Source organism: Ambystoma mexicanum, chromosome 6q, assembly GCF_040938575.1.
Source record: "Ambystoma mexicanum isolate Mex_15411 chromosome 6q, UKY_AmexF1_1, whole genome shotgun sequence".
Classification (NCBI taxonomy): Eukaryota; Metazoa; Chordata; class Amphibia; order Caudata; family Ambystomatidae; genus Ambystoma; species Ambystoma mexicanum.
The window spans coordinates 1,142,977,937-1,143,002,527 of record NC_090937.1 but is presented as its reverse complement, the minus strand read 5'-3'; the positions used below and the strand labels follow the sequence as shown (position 1 = coordinate 1,143,002,527).

Below are 24,591 nucleotides of genomic sequence, written 5' to 3'. Positions count from 1 at the left end.
TTGGGGTCCAAAGTGCCTGGCCCATAACTTCATATGCTGTGCCAGGGGATGGAGCTCAACTTTGCAAATAATGCAAGCATGCACCATTTGACTCAGGCTCTTATTGGGACTGTACCCAAATCAAATCTGATTGCAGCCAGGGGAATCACATTGGGGACCTTCAGTACTTTACGCCAGAATCTGGCCTTGATAAGACCCAAAACTTTAAAGGTGGAATTCCCATAAAGGTTCAGACCATATGTAAGCTTTGGTGCAATTTTATCATCATAAAATGCAAGTGCAGGTTTTTATGGAAAATCGTCTTTATTTACGATCAAATTTGATGGCTTGGGACTGCAACAAGTTGGCTTTTTGGGACAATATCACCTGAATGTTTTTTAAACCCGGTTGAGCACTAAAATGGAAACCCAGATATGTGAGGCTATTGCATGTCTTAATCATTGTTTTTTCGACAGACCATGAAGGGCAGCATTTCTTTTTCCTTCCTTTGGTGAAAGTCGAGATCTTTGTTTACTGGGATTTATTAGTAGTCCCCTTCTCTTTAACATGATTTGAAAAAGTGTTCAACAATCTCTGGCGGCAAACCTTAGATTCATCAAAAAGTAATAAATCAACGTCCATCCAGCATATTTTACATGTACCGACCTTTGGAGTAATTAGACCAGCTTTATGTAGCCACTCATCCGCATCTGACATGTTCTGATTAAACAGCCAAGGGGCTAAAACACAGCCCAGTCTCAGCCACATATAGGAGCTAATTCTCTCAGATAGATCTCCCTCCTTGTTCAGTCGGATCTGGACCCCAGAGTTCTCATGCATACCCATGATTAGTCGAAGAAGGCCAATAGGCAGCCCCTAGTTCGCTAGTATAGACCACCGTCTATTCGGGTCCACCCGGTAAAGGCTGCAGACAAGTCAATTGAAGCTACGTAGGTACATCCACCAGGCTCCGAACATGCTGATCCTTGAAGGGTTTTTAGTATAATTCCATTAATATTTGTTGAATGGCCTTTACGGAAACTGGTCTGGCATGTATTCATGCCATGTGTACTTGAAGCCCATTTCTCCAGATGAGACAATAGGAGAGAGCAAAAGATCTTACAGTCAGCATCAATGAATGCTATTGGTTCAGACCTACACACCCTTTTAAAAATAGGGACAATGTGAGCCGTGCTCCAGGAGTCTGGCAGAAATCCAGAGTTAAGAATACTCCCGAATTGCTGGAACAATACATTTGCCCAATTTAGAGGATCATCCCTAAATTTGTTATTAGTGAGGCCGTTCGGCCCAGGAGCTCTAGACTTCTTTCACTTGTTCAGTAGACCGTGGATGCCTTCTATGTCCAAATCCACTGGCTAAGTATAATCAAATGTTGGAAAAGACAGTGTTCATTCGTTACAGCTGTTACCAGAAGGGAGATCGTACATATCCGTAAAAAACCTAATCCACTGCTGCTCTGAGATGGCGTTAACCTGGGCGGTGTTGATAAGCGGGTCCAAATTGTTAATCAGAGACCAGATGGACCTTGCATTTGAAGTAATCTTAATCTGAAGCATGGCTTCAGCATCACATTGCATCATGGAGGCTTGCTTCGATTTACAGACATTTTCTATATTTTTGCTTAATTTTTATAATGGCCTTCAGTTTTAACACTGTGTCCAGGGACTATGCCTTCAACTGCCTAACCTCTTTCTTTTATAGTAGACTTTGCTTTGGCTAACTCCTCATTAAAAATATGAGGATTCCTATTTGGCTTCACTTGTCTGTACCCATTATAACTTTTCACGCGAGTGACCATTTCATACAAAAAAAATCAAAGTTATTCACATTAAACACCTCCATTTTCCATATTACAGAACCTGAAGCATTTGTTTTGAGATTAGACAACCAGGAGCATTGCCTGGTATTCAGTATTGTATTGAACTCAGCTTTTAAAATACCATGGTCACTCCAATCATTTCGAAACACAGAAAAGGAGGTACAACAATTTGACAAAAAATCATCCATGAACACATAATCCAGGGTGGAAGCGCTATCTCCTCTAAACCACATTTGCATATTACATATGTTTCCAAAATCAGTTCCATTCAGAGGAGAAAGCCCCATAGCCTCTAGGGCCATTCACCAACATCAACCCATATGTGATTTGCAGTTCCTGGGGAACATATCAGATGACATTTCTGTTAACTCATTGTCCGAATCCTGGAGGACACAGTTTGCATTGAAATCCCCCACAAGAATGACCCTACCATCAGGGTTAGACGTTAACCACAGTGTAATATATTCCAAAATCCCCTGTAGAAGGTATTCAAGGTCTGCAATACCCCTGTGCCAGTAGAAGTTAACCAATATGATCTTAACAGACAAGTTGGGAGAAAACAAGGACAACGCCATAACCCCAAATGGGAAATCACCCAGAGCTATAGCATTCAGACCCAAAGAGGAATCTACAGCAATAATAAGCCCACCAGATGCCCGACCTCCATTACCTGAACTGGCTGCTTGATAAAATACCTGGAAGCCATCTAACACCGGGGTCTTGGTCAACCAAGTTTCCTGTAAGAGGATACAGGTAGCCTCTTTTAGGGTGCCCACAGTTACATGTTTAGTAAATAGGTGGGGACTCTCCCTTGGATCCCACGATTTAATACAGAGATACAACTCATTTTGAATTGGGGGGGGGTCCTGCAGAGGGTGACATGAGTGATGGCCAGTCAATATTATTGCCAACTCCTTGACTGTCAGCATTCTCGACTGTTCACACCCCCTGGCGTGATGGATGAACCTTAATGTGGAACCACCCCCCTCCCCCGAGGATCTACATCTTTGCCATCAAGAGCATTCACATCAGAGATGTCAAAGCCAAGTTCTTGTAGAGATGTCCTACTAGAATGCACTAATTCTTTCAAAAAGTTTGAATTAAAGTGGATGATGGCAGTTTCAGGGTGATTCCTGTCCGGGAAAGCAACTTAATCAATATCAGAAGAGGTAAGAAGGGCCAGAGCTGGAATCTCTCCAAAGATCAGCAGTATGTTGCTTCTATTTAAACAGATCGGAATGTCAGAGCCCAATAAACTTGTTAACTTTAGTAGGTACTCTGGTTTCCCTGGGACCGTTTCTCTCTGCGTAACTGCCTGATTCATAGTTGTCCGATGCCACTTTTTATCACTGCCCTGAGACTGTTGCAATATGCTGTATGGGTTATTTTTAGTATGCTCAGAACCATGCAAATTATGCCTGTTTCCCTGGAAAGAACTGGGCATTTGAAGACCCCTGCAGCTATTGTTGGATATATATTGGAAGGCAGAGATATCTCCAGGCCTATACCTGAACCAGTAGGTTTCAGAATTCCAGGTTCCAGGGAGTCCGGGCAATTGGGCTTGTACTGCAAAGTCGCATGACTTTTAGGAATGGAGGTCAATCTGCCATCATGGGCCAGTTGTATTGGCAAGCAGCTAGTATTAGTGGGAGCTTGCTGCAGGGAGTCCGGATAATAGAGGGTATGCAGCAAGAGTTCGAGGTTGTTTCAAGGGGGAACAATTCTAGCACCCGAAGCCTGGGGAGCAGTAGGAGAACCAACATTTCATAGGTCACAGTTAACCGTAAGTCTGTCTATACTCTGGCGCTCAGTAACCAACAAGCTCAATAAAGCCGGGTTCACCACTTCAGATAGTAACCCTGCCTGCTCCAATAAATTCGGTCTGCACTCAACTTTGTTTGATATAGGAGCAGAAGCTAGTGTCAGGATTGCCAACAAATTCTTGGCCAAAGGGGAGTGCCTGAGGGGAAGAAGTAGTGTATTCCTGTGTTACACACATCTTAACAAGTCTGGGTATGTTGGTCAGTGTCCCCTCCTCCAATAACGGAGACATACTACTTGGAAGAAATTGTTTGATTTTAGAGCAGTGTACGCTTAATGCATTTTTCTTAGCCAACTTAAATTTTCTCTTAAAATTTTTAGCCATTTTTACTTTGGACAACCTAATAATGTTCGAAATAGGCATGTTACAGCACATATCTAGACCACTAGGGTCTGTAATCTGTTTATCCAATGTTGGGGCAGGTGTAGTTTCCTTAGTCAAGTCAATGTAGATAGGTCAAGCACTGTCCATTGGAGCCAACTCAGTCACATCTCTCAGATTGTTACTTTGGGTGGGGGAGACTGCTGAAGAGTAGGCCAAATAATGTCAACTGACCGGTCCGTAATGTCAATAGCATCTCTAGTGGGAGCAGTGATGCCAAGTAAAGGCCCTCCTTTGGTATGGGCCAAAGTCAGCTCAGAATGCTGCTTAAGGGCAATGTGGTCAAGTTTGACATTCACTTCAACTAATGCCGAAGAGGTGGGCGTAAGTCTATTCCATATGTTGTCGTACAAGGTGACGAAGGAACTCAGGACCATGTTTAGAGCCGAAATGGTCAGATGCGTCAGCCGAATTCTATCATCCACATCCCGCAGGGTGTGGTGCATTGTCGCGTTCCCAGAGAGTTCGGCTGCGTCAACTGAAGACTCCGACCAAACTCGGACGTAACTGTCTGGGTCGTTGGTGATAGAATATTTGTCAATGATGTTAGTTAGATCCGACGGAGAGTCCAAGTTAGAGGCGTCACATTATTGTTGGATAACGCTGCCAAACGGGCCAACCTATCCATTATGCGTAATGTCTGAATGATGGCTGTTTTCCAGGCCTAAATCAGCAAATTCTATGATGTTGAAATCAGTGAGGTCCTTTGGGCGTGGGGCAGCGTTCTGTTCAATCATAGCTGAATGGTCCAACATAGCAGTGCTTTTTACAGGGGGAACTGATCTCACTTCAGGGCTGGAGCCCAATGATTTAACACTGTAGTTCTGTTCAATCATAGCTGAATGGTCCGGCATAGCAGTGGCTTTTACAGGGGACACCGATATCACTTCTGTAAGCGATATTCAATCAACACTACTGCTAAGTCAATGCCTAGTCTGGGATGCTGAGGAAAACCCTTATTGATGTATTTTTATGTCCAGTTCAGTACTCTGGATGACAACCCTTGTATAACACCCCCCTCTTAGAATCCCCCTGACCCCACTGAGCCAAGAAGTAGGTTTGTTTTGCAAATTAAAAGGTTTATTTGAAAAATTAAACAATATATATATGTGTCACACTTTTATAACAAATTAATATCTGATAGTACACTTAGACATATGATGTGGATCCACAATGGGTAATGTTACAGTGGTACACTTGATTACTTAGGAGTATTATAGTGGATGAGGTAGCTGAAATGCTTTATGGTTTCAAGGAAATGCAAGGTGGAATAAATGCAGTACAGAAAATAAACTGACATGGTTTCACAAGGGATAATATGTTCACTTTTCCCCTGGTGGCAATTCACCCCCCCCCCCCCCTATATGCAATGCAAGGAGATGGAAGTAACACACACAGTCTTCAGGAATACAATCAAATACAATACGGAACTCAGTTCCCCCCCCCAGCAAGCTTAGAGGAAACAGGTAGAAGTTTGAGACACAGGCCAAAAATGCTTTTAAATGTGATGGCAATGGATGGGAAAATGTGCTAACTGATTTTAATTCCCTCTAGAGATTCAGAGTGAGTGAGAGATGCTTGTGGTATTAGTTCAGGCTCACTTTAGCAATGCTCTATGAGTTATTACCAGGTTGCAAACGGATTTTTAACAAAGGAAAGAATGGAGCTGCTATTTTGACAAGTGGCGAAATTGAGCCAAAATCGCAAATCGCGGTAAATTTCGGTTCTAGGTTCGTTGGAAACCACAGCTTTAAAATGAAAGTTAAACCACGTTCCTAGGACAAACGGTTCCGGAGATACAGACGATTTAATGAAGGTAGATTTTCGGATTTAAAGTAAAACTCAAAATGACAGGTGACAGTTTGCAGCGTTAGGATGACAGATGACAGCTCACAGCTTTAAAAATGACAGATGACACGATTTCTAGGAGGCAGTTCTACTTAGGTTAAAATAGCTTGAATTAGATTATTTTAACTAAGAGATTGGTTCTGCACAGTTCTGCTAGGTACTCACAATATAAATTTGAAATCCAAGAAAACTTGTTTCAACTTTTGCTTCTGTTCCAGAGTCACGCAGGCATCAGCTAGGTTGACCCTCTCTTCCACCATCTGCCTGAAGCCTGGAAAGACTTCTGGTTTGGCTATCTCAGCGGCCTCCTCCAGCTGGGTGGAGAAGTCCCTGGTCAGAGTGCTGATTTGGACTGGAGGCTTCAGGTGGGAAAGGCAGCCCTCATAGACCTGGAAAATCACCTCATCCCTCCTGAAGTCACAAGTCACATCTTCCTTACCATAAGGGCAAGAAGTGTACACCAGGAAGTTCCCCCCATGCCGGGTGAAAATCCTGTCTGGTGTTGTATTGTCATCACTGCCACTGTCAAAACAGTCCTTGGGGATTTGTCCTAACAGTTCATTTCCTAGATCAATGGAAAAATGTCGGTCATCAACCGCCATTCCAATAATGGTGCCTGCGGCTAGAGTAATACTCTTTAAGTCGCTGTTATCCACCTCTATTGGAATGGTGTCATGTTCTAGGTTGACTAATGGAGTTGGGTTTACCCCCAACCCTTGCTGTTGGAGAGAAGCATTTAGATGTATGTAAGCATCAGGGTTTTTCAATTTTTGTCCTCTTTAAACTTTCACTTCCAGGGAGAATTGTCGGGTCCTTTCGCGAGTGCGTAAATCGCGATTGCGGAAAAAGAATAAGAAGTAGGAGTAGGAGGTTGGTTCTAGGTTCGTTGGAAAGCCTAGAATCACAGCTTTAAAATGGAAGTTAAACCACGTTCCTAGGACAGACGGTTCCGGAGATACAGACGATTTAATAAAGGTAGATTTTCGGATTTAAAGTAAAACTCAAAATGACAGGTGACAGTTTGCAGCGTTAGGATGACAGATGACAGCTCGCAGCTTTAAAAATGACAGATGACACGATTTCTAGGAGGCAGTTCTACTTAGGTTAAAATAGCTTGAATTAGATTATTTTAACTAAGAGATTGGTTCTGCACAGTTCTGCTAGGTACTCACAATATAAATTTGAACTAGGCCTCGTCACGGATCTGGTCAACACATCCGGCGGCGGTTCTGTCTGCTCGGCTGGTCAATCAGGCACCGGTTCTGCTCACAGCGATCCGGATCTCTGGTTCTGCTCACAGCGGTCTGGGTCAGCTCTGCTCTGCTGGTCTAGCCTCTCTGGATACAGCGGCCTCTGGTTCTGGATACTGCTCTTCTTTCCGGTCCGGATCAAGTGGATTCTGGATGTAACACTGCTTTCTGGGTACTGGCAAAAGTTCTTGGCAAAAGAATTCAGACAGCTCGCCCGGCTGTTGAATAGTTTGCAAATGATTTTAAGGATGCTGAGGCCTGTTGAGAAGAGTTCTCAGTTTGTGGGTTTAGGCCCTTGCTTTAAGTTCTGAAGTAAATTTCTGGTCTCTGAAGATTGATGGATGTGAAGTCTGGAGTCTCGCGGCAGAGCGTCCTGCAGAAAATGGAATTGAATGTCTCTACCTGTCCCAGCAGTCTCATTTTATGTGTTTTGGTAGTAAGTGTGTGCGTGGCATAACTGAGCCTGCCCCTCTCTACTTGTCATTGGCCCAATTCTCCCCTCTCCCATGATTGGGAGAAGGAAATGGATTGTCATCATGATGAGGTCTGTTTATGGGTCAGAGGATCCTCCCCTGGTCAATTTGCCCACAAATCTATATTTGATTCAAATATATATTTCCCAGATACACAATTTGTTGAAATTACATGTACACATTATATATTCCTTATGGTGCATGCTTGTCCGCCTCTGATCTTCCTGGGGGCTTGCATTCAAAAATGACAACATTTTGCGCTTTTTGACTGGTTTACCAATATCGGACATTTACCAAAAATTACACACATGTGCGCAAGGAGTATGGACATTAATTGATGAAGTGTCCGATTTTTAACATGCAGACATTTAGAGTAAGACCCTATTTTCCGCTAGCAACCCCCCAGCATACACCACAGGGTCCTAACACCTCTTAAAACGTGCACAGAAAAATCACAAGAATAATGATATTACTTATATAATTCTGACATGTCCGTATTATGAATTATCCATCTTTTTTTAAAATTATGCTCTGGCCCAGATGGGTGTGGTTTAGGTTCTAAAGCACATGGGGGAAGCTTCTGTCTGCCCCCGCCTCCAGCTCGGGTGGCTCCCAGAGGCACTTCTCCTCCCACTTCTCCCAAGAGGAAGCCTCTTTACGGCCCCCCCAATATAACATTTGCCTGAGTCCAGGACAAGGCTTTGTTCAACCTCCTGCGGTGCCCCTCCCCTAATCTAATCAGAGAGGTGTCAACTCCTTTTGGTGGGGAAGCAGGATGCAGCTAGGCCTGGGAAGAGTGGCTGAGCAGGTTTCTCCTGTCGGGGGTAGTTGTCAGGCAGAATTCAGCTAAATGTCACTTTAGTTCCCAGTTTAAATCAAACTTACAATTTTTGCCTATACATTAAATAATTACTTCCTTCAAGTCATTTCAGAATATAGTTTTACATTGTATCCACCTCTTAGCAAGTCTTTCCTTGGTCTGGTTTGGGTTCCTCTGTTCAGTTTTACACAAAAGTCTGGTGGTTTTAAAACGCCGGCTTTCTGATAGTGGTGAGTACCGGTATTGCAACCATTTTTGGGATTAAGAAAATGAATTCCCCACAGTTCTGAGTTGCTTTTTGGCAATCAGCATTGCCATTCCCAATGGTTTCAGGCTACTGTGTGTGTAGCCCAATGGTGGTTTTAGGCAGTGCCCTCCTGTGCTCACAACATAGGCAAAAATGGGCGGCAGCCTATTCTTCATGTTTTCCCTGTGCACTCTCTGGGGAGTTCTGGCCATCATGATGTTTTCCATGCCAGTACTGCACAGTTTTATGGTAGGGCTTGGATGCATGGGTAAAAACATCCCACACTTCAGTGCTGAAGCCCAAAGATTTGACACAGTAGTGATCCATAAATCGCTGACCAGCGATTGGACGAAAATCTGAGTGTAGACGCTTTGTTCTGCAATCAGCTTGTTTTTTCTTACCGGTTTGCAAATCCTCTGTGGACTTAACCCTTTTGTTGCTCTTGAAATCAGATCCAGCTTTGACATCGGCCGCAATCTGAGGATCAAGAGCAGGCGAACCAGAATTGCATTCTTTGCAGGGAGTAGCTGAATGAATGATGGGTTTAATAGACTGAGCAGGCTGAACGAGCGCTGATTACTAACGCTTGCAATGCAGTGTGGAGCTTTCAGTTCATGGAAGGTATTGTATAATTTTACCGTATAAAAAAGTCTGACCCTACAAAAAGACCTAAAACAAACCCTACGAAAAGTTCGGACTACCAAAAGTCTGCACTTTTCGTGGTGTGTGTTTAGGTGTGTCGGACTTCGGGCTGGGGGGGATGTCCCCCACAACACGCCGCTCACTACAGTGAGCGGGCATTGCGGGGGACAACTCCCCTGTTCCCCGCCAAATGAAGAAAAAAGTATACAGAATAGTGAGCGGGGTGTTGCGGTGGACAAACCAGCAGCACACCCGATAAAAAAAAAGAAAACGGGGGCTGTGGGGGTGTCCCCCGCAAGACACCGCTCACTATACTTTACAGTAAAGTGAGCGGGGGTTGTGAGGGAAACCCCTGCAGTTTCCGAAAAAATAAATAAAAGAAAAGAATAGAACAGGACCCTGCAGCGCCGGTTCCCGATCACGGAAGTGAAAGGGAACTGGCGTCGCAGGGAGACAGCATGAAGGAAAGGTAAGTAGGGTAGGGGTATGTTGGGGGTCTGGGTGGGGGGTGTCGTGGGTGTGTTGTGGGTGTGGATGGGGGCGTGGGTTTGTAGATGCGTGTTGTCATAGGAAATGTGCGAACCATTTATGATTCGCACATTTCTTTTTTTTTTTAACTCTTTTTATTGTTCAACAGTGTTCTCAACAGTTACAGCAACATACCCCATCAAGAAACACAAGTCGATAGGCAAAGAAAACATTTACGTTCAACATTATATGGGCATTTCATCATCTGAGAGCAACTCACACAGATAGGTTCAGAAGGGGCCCCATATGTCTTTTGGTCGGCTTGCCCCCAGCAAAGTCAAAACAATTTGTTCCTCACATTCATTAATGTATGTAAGTTCGCGGAGGAAAGTGGTCACATTTGGTGGCACAGGCATCTTCCCGGCTTGCAGGATACATTTCTTAGCCACAGCACATGCGATATTAAATAGCCTCCTGGTTTTCTCCGAGCACTTGCCAATGTCTCCAAATAAATATTTCTGGGGGGTCAGCTGTGGGGGTATCTGTGCATTTCAGTCAATATTTCGGCCACCTCTCCCCAGAATCTCAGGTGAGCTGGACACTTCCAGTACATGTGAAAGGAGTCCGCATGCAGGGCCCCACACTTGGGGCATTCCCCCCCATGTTCCGGAGCGAATTTTGCCATCTTAACTGGCGTGTAGTGTAACCTATTTAGGAGTTTAAATTGTATCAAACGTAATCCTGCATTCAATGAAACCTTTTTTGTGAGTGAACAATATCTGCTCCATTTGTCCTCTGGGATAGGCATTTGGAAATCTGTCTCCCATTTGTCCTTGACCCGGTTCACCGAGGGGGTGTGGGCCTGTACCGCCCCATATATTTTAGAAATGCCTAGCCCAGCCTTCATTGTGATGAGTTGTATACAGGGGTGTTGAGGAGGTTCATCTGGGAACATTGGCCATCTTTTCTGAAATGCGGCCCTTACTCTGTAGTATTGTAGTATTTTGAGTGGCCCACCGCCCCATCGATCTAGTAACGTCCTCTCTGGTTGCAAATTTACCATCTATGAACATATCGCCCACCTACATTTCCATGTGTGGATCCCAGCCTTCCTGAATACTCACAATCGACATAGGGGGGATGCCCGGAAAAATTCCACAAGGGGACTTCTGGGTTGTATGGTGTTTCCAGCTTCAATAGTTTAAATAATGCCCCCAAGGCCCTGACCGTGCAGCCAACCGGATCGTAATCACAGGTGTCTTTATGACGTGAATTAAATAGGACTGACTTAATGTGCACTGGGAATATTGTTCGTGCTTCCACCCAGGTGTGTGGTGTAACCCCAGGTTCCTCGTACCAATATTTTGCAAACTGTGCCTGTGCGACCAGGTAATAGAGCTCAAAGTCTGGAGCCGCTATGCCTCCGGTGTCGTAGGGCTCTGTCATTTACTCCCACCCGATTCTTGCCGCCTTCCCGTTCCATATAAAGGTTACTACCACCGACCGTAGTCTCGAGAAAAAGTCTCTACCCGGCCATATGGGTATATTTACAAACAAATATAGTAGTTTGGGGAGAGCTATCATTTTAAGTAGGGCTATCCTGCCGTACAGGGATATAGGGAGGTGTCCACAGATCTGTAACTTGGTGCCCAATGTTTGCTGCGCCTTCTCATGGTTGTCCGCGTAGAGGGTTTGCCTGGTCCTAGACACTAACACCCCGAGATATCTAATATATTGGTCCGACCATTTAACGCTGCAGGTGTTCGCAGGGCATTTAGTATGGGGTGTGTGCGGGAATATTTCTGATTTGGTTATATTGATGACGTAAGTAATCCGCGAAATCATGTATATCAGTCATAATGGGTGCTATGTTTTTTTTCTGGCTCGCGGACGTAGAGTAACGTATTGTCTGTGTAAAGTGAGATTAGCTGGATAGAGCCTTTCATGTTAATTCCCTTGTCCCTGTGTCTCAGCCGAACCACAGCTGCCATAGGCTCAAATGTTAGGGCAAACAAGATGGGCGAGAAGGGACTACCCTGCCGAGTTCCTCTACCCAATTGGAACATCTCAGAAATGGTTCTATTAGTGCAGACTTTGGCGCCCGGAGCAGTATAGAGCAGCCTTACGAATCTGATAAACGCCGGCCCCACCACAAACGCTTCCAAAACCGTGAAAAGGTAGACCCAGGATACAGAATCGAACGCCTTTTCGGCGTCTAGGGCTACAGCTGCCGCACTTCTGCCCGGGTCAATCTGTGCTATTATACTAAATAGTCTGCGGAAGTTCAACGCAGTGGACCTCTGGGGAATGAAACCATTCTGATCGGGATGGACTAGAGTGGAGACCAGGGGCAACATTCGATTCGCCAGTACTTTAGCAAAAATCTTGGCATCAATATTGATGAGCAAAAGGGGCCTGTATGTGGTTCGCACATTTCTTATGCAAACTTTTCCATTGCAGACTTTTCCGCAACGGAAAAATCACGCAGATCCCATGGAAAGGCCCCAGACATTTAGCCCTTTTCTTGTTTTTAACTGTAGAACCGGCTTCAACATTGGCCGCAATCCGCAGGTCAGTGGAACTCAAAGAAAAACTCTGAGTACCTCTCTGATCAAGGGCTGGTATGCAGGGATTACAGTCATCACTGAGAGTAGGTGGAAGGGTCATGGATTTAGTAGACTGGGCCGGCTTAAAAAGCACTGTGTTAGTGCAACTTGCAATGCAGTCTGGAGCTTTTAGTTCCTGAGAATCATCCTGTACCGGCTGACTCCTTTAGCCCAACCTCATAATAGCAATAACCACGGATAGACTTTGTTAGTCGAGCGGTGGGTAACCTGCGCACAGCTTGTAAGGCTCACAGGGATGTCTGAGATAATCAAATGTAATAAGGAAGTCCCAGATCAAAGGGAGCAACTCCCCACAGTCCCTAGGACTTTCCAAATGAAAAGTCAGCAACACTCACCAGAACAGTGTTCAGTAGCTGCGGAGGCAGTCCTACGCCTGAGCCCGCAGACTGCGGACTGCAGACTGCCACTTGGTGTCCCTCTTCGTGGGGACTGTAGCAGTTGTAGTGTAGATTGTAGGTGCAGCCAAATGCACAGGAAAGAGCAAGGAAAAGGCAAGGAAAGACCGGCAAAATCTGCAGACTGTCACCTGGTGTCCCACTTCGCTGCCCACTTAGCAGGGACTGTAGCAGTTGTAGTGTAGATTGTAGGCGGAGCCAAATGCTCAGGAAACAGCAAGGAAACAGCAATGAAAGACCGGCAGAATCTGCAGACTGCCACTTGGTGTCACTAATTTCAATTTGGTTTGCTTTGATAGGTTTTGCCTAAAGAATATCATTAAAACCTCTGTTGAAAGAATTGGCTGCATTTCGCAATCTCCTCACTGCTATACTCCAAGATTCCAAGAGGGAGAGGGCAATGCAGGTCCCGTGCACGTTCTTGAGTGAAATTCCTTGATTTCTGGCATTCATAATGGAGCATTACTTGTGATTTCCTGTCCAATAACGGGTGGAAATGCTTTTCTTGAAAATAATTTTCTTGAGCAGAAGTGGTTTGAACAGAATGTGAGTGTGTCAGAGAAGGGTTAATGTTCAATTAACACCGTGCTCTGGCCAATTATTCAGGCCACAGGCATGGCTGCATCTTATTTCTGTATTACATTTCTTTCTTTCAAGTTAAATGCCAAGCGTGGCAATATATTCACTTTAGCAACGGCGTGCAAAACGGATTGGAAATACAGCAAGCTACTAATGAGAAGGAACCTTGCAATGCATAAATTAATGCTTTAAAAGACTTATGCAGACTCCTTTGCTTTGTCATTCTACCAGAAGTAATTTACACTAAATAATTAAGATGTGAAAATGTACTGTGCATTTTAAATGGGGCATCGTGAACTGCATTCAGTGCATGCACGAGTAGGAAGATGGGAGGCCATGTTGGACTAACTTGAACACAGTAAACATATTTTTGCTGTTACCTTCTTAGAAGGTCATCTTAACGGATTTACATTATGCAGTCCACTTCCAAAAAGTCTGCTGATGTGTATGTGAAAATAACATCTATCACCTAATACGTCCATTAAATGCGTGGTCATCCCGGCAGATGTTGTCACAGCGTTCTGCATTTCTTCTTTCACTAGAAGCACTAATTCTTTTACAGACAAGAACGTAGTATTGGAGCAGTAAGGATGAGTGACTGGAAAATAAAACTGCGAAAGAACGCAATGCAGGTCGTCACCACCAAGCAAGCATAAATCGCAACTCTTGAAGTTAAATCGGACGGATGTGGTAATTGGGTTCCATGTGATAATATCCCCGCAAAAATGTCGCCATACAAGAATGGCGCCATTTTCTTTTGGTGATATTAGAACATGAAACACAAGGGGGACACCCACACAGCGCCTTTTCTTTTTTTTTAAATGGAGCGGGAGATCCCTCCGCAACCCCAACACCCATTTACCCCATATATTATTCTCCTAAATGATGTTGCCTATTCAGTTTCCCGGCGACTATATGTACGGAAACATTATTTATGGGGATAGCTAATGAGAAATGACGAGAAAGTTGGTATATAATATGTATGGCATAATATTACATTCACTTCCAGCAGAAATGATGCCCGTTGGTGCAGTATTATTCCTAAATTGATTACTAGTCACAAATAAACAGTGACGAAAAATAGAAACAGCAGAAGCACAGGTACTTTACTTTATGTCGATTTATTGTCTAAATCGCAGGTGTTGCAAAGCCGCCTTCATGGTTGCCAGGGGCAGCAGGGGCACCCCTTGAAAACTGTAAATGACATGTTTGCTGGAGGTTAGTGGCTGGGTACAAGAACATTGGGACTCATTTTGAGTTTGCCGGGAACTAGGGTACCGGTAAGCTTGCCGGTACCTTAGTTCCCGGGCCGGCAAACTAAGAGTTGTGCTCGCGGATGCCTTTCTGCCCGACAGGTCAGACCTAGTGGGCAGAAAGGCACCTAGCGAACACAGCATGTCGGATGCACAGGCAGCGTTATAAACGGTGCCTGTGCATCCGACCTCCCCATTCCCATTCCGCCCTATTGGGCAGAATGGGAATGCGGAGCATCTTTTTCTCGGCACCCAAGAATGGGCAATTACCGGCTCTGGCGGGGCCGGAATGCCCCAGTAATTGCCCATTCCCGGGCATCGAAAAACATTGCAAGTTTGGAGGCAGCCTGACGATTTTGGGGGTAGTTCATGGATTATTTGCGCCGAAAAAAATGGGATTTGTGCACCATTCTGCCCGCAAATCCCCATTTGTTAAACAGGGATTTGCGGGCAGAATGGTGCACAAATCCCGTTTTTTTCGGCATATTTAATCCATGAATTACCCCCTTTACCGGCAAGGCTACCTCCAAACTTGTAATGAGGCCCATTGTGTTGCTTTGATACATTGTGGCAGTGAGTAAAGATATGAGTGGTGTGAATTTAATGCACAGCCAACATGTTCTTGAGAAAGGAACTAACAAAGAGTGAGTCTGTGAAGTACGGTTGAACAGAAGTCATTTTAGGATATTTGGTGTGGTCTTCAGGGAGAAGGCATCATAAGTAAGTGTGAAGAATGAGTGTATGATGATGGAACATTCATGAAAACACATGCAGTAACACTAACATCGGTGGTGCTTTATCTTGTGTTTTCATAACACGAAGTGCAAAAGCGATAGTTGTGCTCTAGAGCATCCCTGAAAACCTCCAACATTCATAATTTCTAATAGGTGTAGTGATGCTGTTTTGGTACACCCAGAAAGCAGCAATTGTGTCCTATCATGACCAGTGGTAGCTGGTCAATTTCGGGCAGCCAGGCTGTGGTGTTCCACCAGGGAAGACCAGTACATGGCGTATAGGGCCCTGAAAGAGTGAAGTACGCTGACAATGACGACAATACCAGGAGGAAGCAATTTATCAGCCGATCCATGGGATGGGAATGACTAAGGAGCCCCAGGGAAGGAGGCTGGTATAAAAAGGCACCCAAAGGGGACAGAAGAGGAGAGAAAAAGAGAGGCCTAGACAGAGCGTGAAATAGAGAGGAAAACAATTTAAAGAGCAAGAGGGAGGAAAGTGGGAAAGTGGGAGGAGAAGTGAAACAGCGGTGTCTGGAAGCTATCACAGAAAACACATAATGGTAGGAAGGACATGAAAGGGTATGAGAAATAGAAGAGCCTGGGAAGTCAGGAAAGGATTCTCAATCTGAGATAGGTGCTAAGAAAGGAGCAAGAGTATGTGAGAAAGAGAATGTTACTGAAGAGGTTGAAGATCAAACAAAAGCAGAGAAGGAAGGCACAGACGAACGTGAAAGGTCAAGGTGCCCATACACAATGAGCACAGAAAGGTAGGTTCCCTCACAGGAGTAAACAAAGAAAGAAAGGAACGAATCCGACTTTTAATAACAGTGGTAAGGTAGATGTTAAGAGGGAAAAGGAAGCGTAGGGAGAGTAGACCTAACCGACCTAATGACTGGGGAAGAAAGGGACTGGGTCCCTCTTTTATACTCCTCAGGAAGTGCCTGAGTACTTGAACATCAGCTCTTTCACCACTACTGATTTCAGTGCCACTGCACTCTTTGGAGTGTTGGAATCCCAACTACTTTAGGTCAAACTTTCACTCATTCAGTTCTCTTCATGAGTACCACTGCACATACATACATTTTTCTTTGCTTTCCTTGGTTCCTCAGTCCCCTGGCACTCCCTGAATTTGGGAACCACAGATCCCATGAAGCAATTCTTCATTGGTTTCCTTTGTTTGCCAGCGCATCTGTACTACTTGGAATGTCGTAGCCACAGCTGCCATTAAGCACCTTTCCATCTTTCAGCTCTCCTTCAATAGAGTCCCTCAAATGATCATTGCACAGTGGCCTTCACGCCATAACTGTTCATCTCCTCCTCAACCTCTCTTTGCCCGTTCTCTCCATTTCACATAAGTGAGACATGTTCTGTTTGAGGAAGTATTTAGGATGACCTGCCTTGACACACTGTGGCATTGAGGTCCCTCAGATGGATCTATAAATGACAGTCCTTAAAAAGGTGGACAGTTACACACAGCCAAATTGAAGGCTGGCGGAGACCTAGAGTGAACTAGCATTTGGAAACACGCCTTGGGGAGTCGTGCATGTTAACAGTCATCAGTCCAGTCCTGGAAACTTGAGAGGCGTCTTGGGTCCAGATTGCCTCCTGCGGCACAGGCATGGCTAACCTCTGACCACCTCTTTTTCTCTTGTTCAGCTCTCCAGTGAATTTATGCCATGCCATGTGTTGTTGATGGCATTGGAAGAAAGGAGAGGGGGCCTTGATCTCCATATTGAGGTGGTCTTTGTCAGAGGCATAGAATGGGCCCTTAGCTGTTTGCATATATGGTCGTGAAATAATCTCCAAGCATCGTTCTCAGGCCCTACGTGCACACCTGACTTTGGGCTCTACCTCTAATATCCATATTCAGATCAGGACACTTCCCTGGGCTGTGTCACTCCACCCACCTTCTAGAACATACCAGGCTGTTACTGACCTCTTTTTACCATCTGTCCTGGGGATATGACATCATACCCTGATCTGCAAATTCGTGGGGATACTCACCATCTTCTCTGGGACTGGGCTCTACTCGCAGTCCAAATTTATACCAACTTTCCTATGAGCTGCTTACCATTGCTGTAAACTCTAAATGGGTGTTTACATTGAACACTTTGGTACATAATTAGGTGATAATGCTTCATCTACTGGGATGAAATACCTGTTAATGTTTAGCTTTCTAAGACAAGTGCATGAGCAAAGAAAGTCTTGGCAGTTTCATTACAGGTTGGACATCCTGATAGGTGTTTAATCAGTCAGTCAAAACACTTTATTTCGGCTGAACCCACAAAAGTACACAGAAATAGCAACATTTCTCACACAACACATGCGTAGGCACAAATATCAAACATCATCAACATCGAAATAAAATATAAAGCACAGAGCAGCATCATGGTCATTAAAAAATGAAAGTGCATTCTAATAGTGGATCCAAAGATTTAAAAGAAAAAAACAACAATATTATAGGTACAATTCATGAAAAAAGCCAACAAAAGCAACATCGCAAAAGCATAAAGTGTGAGTGCTTATCAAGGTTATAAGTGCTAATGCGCATATGCATAGTAAAAACCTCATGTCAGTGCAAAATATAAGCCAGCTGGTGGTTGGATAGTTACCCCATAACACTCACTAACTCGCTTCTGTTCTCAGAAATGCTGCTCTTTTCAAATAAGTTCTATACAAAAATGTGGATATAGAAAAGATGTTTATGTCATTGGTCCTTCTACAAAAAGATATATATTTTAATATGGTAGTGATTTGACATAACAAGAACTTTTGCTATATATAGAGGTATCTTGCCCTCTTTTTTGGTCAGGGGCGCCTATGTCATGAAGGGGTGTAACAATTTTAGAAATACGGGGAAATACGCTACCCCACCTTGTCTGACACTTGCCGGGTGTGGATCCAGCATACGTTTTAACAAATCACAACCTGTGGTCTGTACATAAGAGATCACCCAATTTGTATGTAACACATTAACATTTTTATTTTCATATGGTTTAAAAATAGCTTCCCAGGGCTATCAACATAACCTTTTTCCTGCCAGTAGTTTCCGAGGATGTACAATTTTTAAGGCATCTTTAGAAAAAACCTCATACATTGACTCTTTGCATTTGTTTTTTTGCATAGTGTGGGTTAGTACACAAAAAGTGACTTAGAATGTGGTCGTCATAACCTCACATCTATCTAGTCGACACTAAATGGTGTTTCTGGCACATGGTGGGTTGCTGGTGTACTAGTGCCTTCTTCAGGACTGTTTAAGTGGGCTGAGTGTTGTCACTGATGTCCCTCAGGCATGGAACATCTAAAGGTAAGAAGGTTAAAATTAAAATGTGGGTGTGTCCCTACAGGGACTGTGGTGCCTAAGACGTATGCTGTATATGATCCTTGCTGAGCCATTGCTTTCCATTGTCACAGGTGTGTCGAAGAAATATCGAGTTCTTCGTTGGAGGCACCTTCTGTGCACCTGGGATTATTGGATCCTGTATGAGTAGGATCTGAATTTCAGCTTGGTAGCTGAAGAAAAGGATAGTAAATATCAGGTGGTGTAGACTCTTTCTGCTATGCACTTCACAAAAATGGCATAAGGGGCCATTTTTGGCGGTGATGGTGATATTCTACTCGTGCCCACAATGTGAGTCTCTGAGATAGAACTGCAAGTTTACATCGAGCGCCGTGCCGTCTGTGATAGTGATCTATGCCTCTAATCAAGAATGAACTTTGTGCGTGCTCAATGGCTATGTGAGAAAAAAGTTGTGTGAGGCTGAGCACTGTGTCAAGTTATTCAGTGAAAGGATGCAGAGTGCTCCATTGTGCCGATATCGGATCTCTACCATGTCGGCTGCAGACCGCTCTTGAGCGGCGTTATGGGCTTACCTGTGTTCGCTCATAGCTTCTGCCTACTGTGTCTCTGGCGGTGGCTGTGGGTACGCACATGCGTATTGTCTATAAATTGACGCCTTGGTTGTGTCTGCGCGACCAGGGATCTGGAGCGCATGCGTGCACGATTAGTGTCGTTGTCTAGGGAGGTGCTGTGGACTGCGCCTGCTTAAGGTATCACTGTGCGGGGACTCGTCACTGAATGGAGTGTTATGTCGGGCCCCTGTATGTAGATAGTGTGTGGAGCTGCAGCCGGAAATGATACTTGGTTTTATGATCGCTACCATTGTTAAAAACAGTTGGCGGTGCCCATCCCATTAACCATTATGGTATTTGCGTAATAAACCAGGAAAATATCTCTAATGCATCTATAACATAAGTGCAACCTTTAGCACTATTAGGTGTACTTAGCATGATCACTCAATGAATCTAGTTTAAGAAAAGATGGGACGACACCAAACACTGAACCTTTGGTAGTTTGTCTAATATTGGCTGTACACATGTCATTGGCCATTCTTGTGTTCTTTGCGTACTATATCTGGGGCAATTCTCTGTTACATTTCTTTAAATGTTCAGCATATAGCACTTTGGGAATGATTTGCATAACCACAATTTCAAAGTGAACCAATTGAAAGACAGGTGCAATGAGACAAAACACAAGGCATTCTTGATTGCTCACATAGGTGTCTACTTTCAGAAAAACAAATTCCACTCAATGTACACATTTAACCCATTATTCACCATGTCTAAACGGTGAATCCATCTAATTTTCTCAATTCTAAATCTTTGTCTCCCCCTGTGGCTTTCGCTTCAATGGTTTGGATAACACACCATCTCAGTTCTGTGTGTTTGTGTTGTCTTTGGACGAAGTGTGCCACCATTGGTTTATCCTCGATTGCATTTTTGAGGCAAGACCTGTGCTCGCAAATCCTTTGCCTAACTTTACGTTTGCTTTTCCCTATGTATAATAGGTTGCATGGGCATTTGATCATATAAATGCTCCATCTGGTCAGGCAGTTTGAAAAAGTTTTGTACTTACAAATGGTGCCGTTGAGGGATACTTCTTTTTGATCCTCTGTCAGGTGGCTTACTGAACACTTTCCACAGCGGTAGTGTCCTATAACCGGTGGGAGATGCCAGAGTGTGGATTGAAACTTAGTTCTGGGTTTCTCTGTTGGGTAAGTATGTACCAGATGGTCTTTTAGACTTCTACTTCTTTTAAACGCAAAGCGTGGCATTTCTGGTGAAAAGGTTTCTGTCTGTAACAAATGCCAGTTGGTCAAGATGGTCTTTCTGAGTGTGTTGCTCACTGGTGATAAAGTTGTGACACATGTCATCTTTTCTTTGTGTTCTATTCTCGCCCGTTTGGTCAGGCAGACTGTCCTGTTTGAATTTCTTGTCGTTTTCCGTGCTTTTCTGATGATTGCTGCTGGGTACCCCCTGGTTTTGAGACGGTTTTCTAGGTCTTTACCATGTCGGTCGTACTCTGGTAAGGTGAAACAGTTCCTTCTTATTCTCAAAAACTGTCCAAATGGTAAATTCTCTTTCAGGGCTTGTGGGTGAAAGCTGGAGAATTTCAATAATGTGTTTTTGTCCGTGGGTTTCCGATATAAAGTTGTTGTGATTGTCCCATCTTCTGCTCTGAGAATGTTGAGGTCTAAGAAGGGCAGGTTACTGGTGTCATAGTGCATCGCAAACTTGATGCTTGTGTCTACTTTGTTGAGCCATGTACAGCATTTTTGCAATTCTGTGAGCTGCCTTTCCAGATGGTGAAAATATCGTTGATGTACCTCACCCAACCGACTAGGTTGTTTTTATATAGGTTGGTGTCATTGTATATGAAAAGGTTCTCCAGGTTGTCCATGTAGAGATTCGCGATATGTGGTGCAAATGTTGATCCCATGCTGGTACCTCTAATTTGCTGATAGAATTGCCCTTGGTATATAAAATAGTTCTCCGTTAGAGCCAGGTGGATGCAGGTAGTGAATCATCGCTGTTGTATCCTGGATGAAGGATTTCATTTCTCTGATGCATGGTCTCAGGAATACATCAGTGTATATGGACAGGGGCACCAGGATCGACCCTATGGCTGACACTATGGGTCTACCAGGGGGTTTTACTGTATTTTTGTGGATCATGGGGATGCAATAAAATGCTGGTGTGACTGGATGCACACCCATCAAGTGTTAGACAAGGTGGGATAGCCTATGTCCCCGTATTTCTAAAATTGTAACAAGAACTTTGGCATCAAATACATCCTCCTAAAGTGCTTATGGAATGGACAGGCTAGAGCAATCCTCATCAATTTCAATCCTTTTGGTGTAATACAAGCACACATTTAATGCACTGATGAACACCTTAGTTTGATGTACAAGAGTGCAAGAATGTAGGTTTTATAATATCTAGGTATATTTCATAGTCTAGGATGTGTTTATTCTCCCAGTATGTGCCCAGCGAAATAGAGCTTGGGATCAAACCAAGTATATTGTCGCTGGCATTTTTGGTGGAAGTTGACTTTAACTGTCTCATTGGCACTACTGGTGATGTTCTCTTGGTTTAACCATAGTTTAGCATGCCTTGTTTTATAAAGGATATTTTTAAAATGCAAACACCATGGCAAATACAGCCTTCCCACTTGTGCTAGGACATCCTTAGTTGTCTATCTGTATTTCTGTAGTTCAGGACTACCCCATAACCTGATCCAGTAAAGTACAGGTCTGAGCGCTATGATATTATTCAAATAGGGCATGCCTGTTTCCTCGTGTATCAGCATAGTGGATGTATTATTTCAAAGGCCTAGGTTTTTCTCTAGGAAGCCATTTGAATCACACTAAGATTGCCACACCTAGTTTGATCCTACTTTTCGGCCCCGTAGAGGGCAGCCTGCCAGGCCTGAAGTTTATTGCTTCTAGGATGGGACCCCTGACTCCATCCCAATACTCCTACGAAAACGTAATCGCTCCATAATACCTAGAAGTGAGGCTCCAGCTCTGGTCAGTTGTTGAACCCATTTACAGGAGCTAGACAACCTCACTCCCAGGCAATCATACAAACATACTTGCTCAAAAGTTTTTTTTTTCCGGAGTTACACGTTGTTTTATCCCTTTCCTAGACAGGACCATGGATTTTGTTCTGCTGACGTTGATGACTAGGTCCCTCTCTGTGCAAACATCTTGGAAGAACTGGAGCTGTTTTATTGTAAGCCCCGAGGTGTCAAGGAAATGAGAATCACGTCATCTGTGAATAATAATGCTGGGTATCTTTCCCCTGCAAGTGAAGGTGTGTCAGTTGGTATTTTAAGGATTTGGTCAATTAGGCCATCGATATACAATAAAAAGAGGGTTGCAGCCAGCACCCAGCCTTGTCAAACTCCTTTTTGCTCTTTGAAATGTTCAGTGGTTCTCGCCAAGGCCCTACCTCACAACAGCCTCATGTTCATTATACAGCAGTAATATTGCTGAAAGAAGGGAGTGGGGGATCCCCAGGTCCCTAAGTACTTGCGAGAGTTTTGCGCGAGGTACTGCGTTAAATACAGAACATAGGTCGACAAAAAGCAATTAGACGTTTCATTTTCTTAGCATATGTGTTGGTTATATGGTACGCAGCCCCACTCTGAACCCTGCCTGGCATGGATTGATCAAAGCCGCCTTGTTAGTCCAACCACTCACACAAAACACTTCCCTGTGGAATCGAGGAGTGAGATTTGGAGGTAGTTACTTCTGGACTTGCAGACTGTCAGCCTATTTTATTATACAAAGGGACAATTTCCACAGATGACGAAGACTTAGGAGCCAAATCAGATCTTACATTTACTTTGAAGAGGAGAAGAAAATAGGTGGCCCATATATTTTGGTCAGATTTAAAAACATCGCTCAGGATCCTTTCCGGACCAGTGGCCTTGTTGGGTTTATGTGCCATTAGGGCCTTGTGATCCCATTCAGTGCAAAAACCAAAGAGCTGATGTAATGAAGTGGCAAGCATCACTGTGCGGAATGGGGAAAACTCTTGTCTCTTTGTGGAAATCACAAAAATATGTATGCCAGCAATTTTCAGTGATTCCCCTGGAGCGTTCTATCTGCGTTTAAGAATTTTGCTGAACTCTTTTTATGGATAGATGCAAATATGTTTCCCCAGATTTGTGTGCCCTTTTTCCACTGCGGTTATATTTTTATAAGAGAGTCTTGCTTGTCTGGGTTTGACTCTCTCTGTATTATTCAAGTTTTTTATGCAACTTATAAGATTTTTTTGTTGCTTGCGTACACTCTTCATCAAACCATGCTTTCTCAAATAGTTCATTCCCTGATGAGCTTGCTGGGTTTGGCAATCATTGATCTAACTGTGTTGTCACTTTCCTGAAAAAATTCTAGAATATCAGAATTGCAGGGGTTTGAGTTACCCTAGACACATTCAAGGGGCACCAGCATTTCCCTGTACAGGTTAGGCAACACCTTTTGGAGCTCCAAATGGGACCATTTTAAGGGCCGTCTTGCATGCCCCCCAATGTTGTTGTGATTGCTATTGAGATTAGTTTTCTGTGCACACAATCCCGAGGGCACAACTTTCAGTGTCGCTACCAACAGGCGGTGATCACTTTTGCACCTACTGATTACTTCAATGTCCTTGAGCAGAGGCCATGCCTGACAATTGAGCATAATATAATCAATATTGCTAGAACGACCACCTGCCACAAAAGTCGGCTTAGCGGAGTTTCGGACTTCGTTCTTCCATTGCTGGCCTCAGGTTTAGGGTCAGCCAAAGGAATGTCTATGCTGTTTTTTAGGATATGTAGCAGCTACATCTGGGATATCCCATACTTGGTCTTCCCCCTCCATCAGACAATTCATTTTATGGAGGGGTTCGAACTGAAGGTTCACATCCCCTGTTATGATGGCAGTGTGGGTCTTCCCTTGGTTCGTGACCCATATATTGATTTCTTTTTCTGTAGGGAGTATATCTGAGATATCTCTTTTGTCTGTTATAAATATTGAATAATGACATGATGGAACCATCAAGAAATTTAATATGCATATCTTGAAGATCATTACTGCCGCAGTCTACCATTGTGATGTTGTCAAATGTAGCTGAATCAACCCACGTAACCAGACCCCTACTGGGTATTCCTCCTATTTCCTTTTCTGGCTAGGGTGTTTAAGGAGGCATAACCCTCACAATTTGTATTCATCAAATTGCCTGAAGGCAATTAATTTAATATAGCCTAATGAAGCAGCACTAACCATTGCCATATTTTTTGTCAGATACTCATTGGTCCATGAAAGCAAACACACTTCAAAAGTGTAGCTTGCCCTAGAAAAGTGGGCACCTCCTCTGGGCATGGGGCATCCAACAAGTCATTCGAC

General features: G+C 43.9%; 1 protein-coding gene across 3 annotated transcripts in view; it reads left to right on the top strand.

Moving 5' to 3' along the window:
* The window catches only part of KCTD8 (potassium channel tetramerization domain containing 8), a 967,462-nt gene that overhangs the window by 55,142 nt on the left and 887,729 nt on the right, over positions 1-24,591 (top strand). The window lies entirely within an intron of this gene.